This window comes from Macrotis lagotis, chromosome X, assembly GCF_037893015.1.
Source record: "Macrotis lagotis isolate mMagLag1 chromosome X, bilby.v1.9.chrom.fasta, whole genome shotgun sequence".
In the NCBI taxonomy this organism is placed as follows: Eukaryota; Metazoa; Chordata; class Mammalia; order Peramelemorphia; family Peramelidae; genus Macrotis; species Macrotis lagotis.
The window spans coordinates 178,562,017-178,564,331 of record NC_133666.1 but is presented as its reverse complement, the minus strand read 5'-3'; the positions used below and the strand labels follow the sequence as shown (position 1 = coordinate 178,564,331).

The 2,315-nt window shown below is 50.9% G+C and overlaps 1 pseudogene; it reads left to right on the top strand.

The window, feature by feature from the left end:
- The first annotated feature begins 576 nt into the window (after positions 1-576).
- On the top strand, positions 577-1,393 carry LOC141498902 (transmembrane protein 41A pseudogene; annotated as a pseudogene).
- The last annotated feature ends 922 nt before the right edge of the window (positions 1,394-2,315 follow it).

Sequence of the window (2,315 nt, the reverse complement as noted above, 5' to 3'; positions counted from 1 at the left end):
CCCTCAAAAGCATGGGCTAATATGTCCTCCACCATGAAAGCAGAGCCTCACCTTAACAAAGATTTAAAAATTAAGTCATAGACTTGGGAAATGAACAAGTAAGAGATGAATAAAAATCTGACTTTAGGCAGTTACTGTGGCCATATGTAAAAACAAAATACACACTTAGGAGAAGATGATAAAATCACAGCTTCTACAACCAAAGCCTCAATGAAAACCATGAAATGGCCTCAGCTTTTGGAAGAGCTCAGAAACAATTTTGAAAATCAAGTAAGATAAAGAAAAAATTTGGAAGAGAAATGAAGAAATGAGAGGGATGCAGGAAAATCTTGAAAACCAAGTTAGCAGCTTCATGAAGGAGATGCAAAAGATACTGAAGAAAGTATGTTAAAAACCAGACATAATGAAATGGAAAAATGGGTCCAAAAAGTCAAATAGGAGGAGAATGCTTTTAAAAAAATGAATCTGGTGCGGGGCCGGCTGGGGCCACCAGCTCCATCCCTCCAGTCCCAGGGCCCTAACCCTGGGTGGGCAGGTGCGAAGGCCAGGGTCCGGGCGCGGGGCAGAGGCGCAGCCATGCTGCCCCTGCTGGGCCTGCTGCTGGTCTTCGGCGTCAGCACCTTCTCCCTGTACCTGCTGTCCACCCAGCAGTCACGGGGCCCAAGGTGCGAGACCCGGCCCTGTGCGGAGGGGGAGGCCAAGGAGCCCGGCCCCAGGGTGCTCAAGTTCCCCTCGGACTTGGAGGAGCTTCAGGAGCTCTCGGGGTTCCTGCAGGCCTACAAGGGGGAGCACCAGGCCTATGTGCTGCTGCTCTTCTGCTGCGCCTACCTCTACAAGCAGTGCTTCGCCATCCTGGGCTCCGGCTTCCTGAACATTTTGGCCAGGTCCTTATTTGGACCATGGATGGGACTGATCCTGTTCTGTGTCCTGTCCTTGGTGGGTGCCACCTGCCGTTATCTGCTCTCTGGCGCTTTTGGAAAACAGTTGGTGGTCTCCTATTTCCCAGATAAGGTAGCCATGCTGCAAAAAAAAAAAAAAAGGTAGAAGACAACAGGAACAGCCTGTTCTTCTTCCTGCTGACTCTTCCCCATGACTCCCAACTGGTTCCTGAACCTCTTGTACCCCATTCTGAATATCCCCATCCTGCAGTTCTTCTTCTCTGTCTTCCTTGCACTGATCCCGTACAACTTTATCTGCATACAGGCCGGCTCCATCCTATCCACCGTCACTTCTCTGCATGACATATTCTCCTGGGGGACCCTGCTGAAGCTGCTGGCCATTGCTCTGGTAGCCTTGATCCCTGGGACCCTAAATCAAACCGTTTAGTCAGAAGCACTTTCAGTTGCAGGGGTCCAAGAATGCTCATGTGGGAAACAGCAAGAAGGGGAAATGACTGGATGACTGGGCCAGGCTAGTTTTGCTATGGGTGGCATGGGCAGGCTCCCCCTGGGCACCTGCCTTCCTGGCCTGGGGGCAGCTGGCTCCTCCAGACCTCGGCCTGTGTCTTGTGCTTGAATGTGTGAGAGGCAGCGTGGTCCAGTGGGCAGAGCCCTCCCACAGCTGCCCACTTTCCAAACCTCTGGGCCTTGGGTCTTTATCCCTTCAATGAAGAGTTGGATCAAGCCCCTCCCAGTGCCCTGGGGTCACTCGAGGCCTTTCCCTGACCTTTTCCTAGTTACCCAGGCTCTGCTGGGTCAGGGCTGGCACCCTCTTGCAACATCAGGTCAGGAGAATCATGGGCTCCCTTGTCTCTTTGCAGAGACATTTCTATAAATGACCTGAGGCCTGGAGTGTGTCCAGAGGCCCCTGACTGCCCCCCCCTTCTTTGGTGTCTGAAGGGGTTCATGCTGGTCTCAGGGATCAGCCACTTTTTTCCTGTGGACTTCTGCTGGCTCTCCAGCGACAAGGGTTAAGTGGCAGGATGGGAACTGCACAGCCAAATGGACTTTTACCCAGTGAGAGGGTGGGAGGTTACCTCTAATCCTGAATATTTATAGCAAATACTAAAGCCTTGAGCAAGATGAGAGATAAGGGAGTGAAGGGCGCCAGCCACTTCCTGAGACCACTTGTCCTGGCAGGATGTGGAGGCGGCCTCCCTGGCTGCACCTGCTTTCAGGACAACCCCTCCCCACTCCCCTGTCCCTCCCTTGTTTGGTCACTCTTAATATGCTGGAGATAATCAGAGCAAACTGGCACATTCTCTTAATGAACTATTATGATTTGAATTGTTAATGACAAGGATTTGGGGAATAATTTTGTTTTTTTAATTCAGACAAAAAAATCAATTGGTCAAATGCAAAAAGAGATAAAAATGA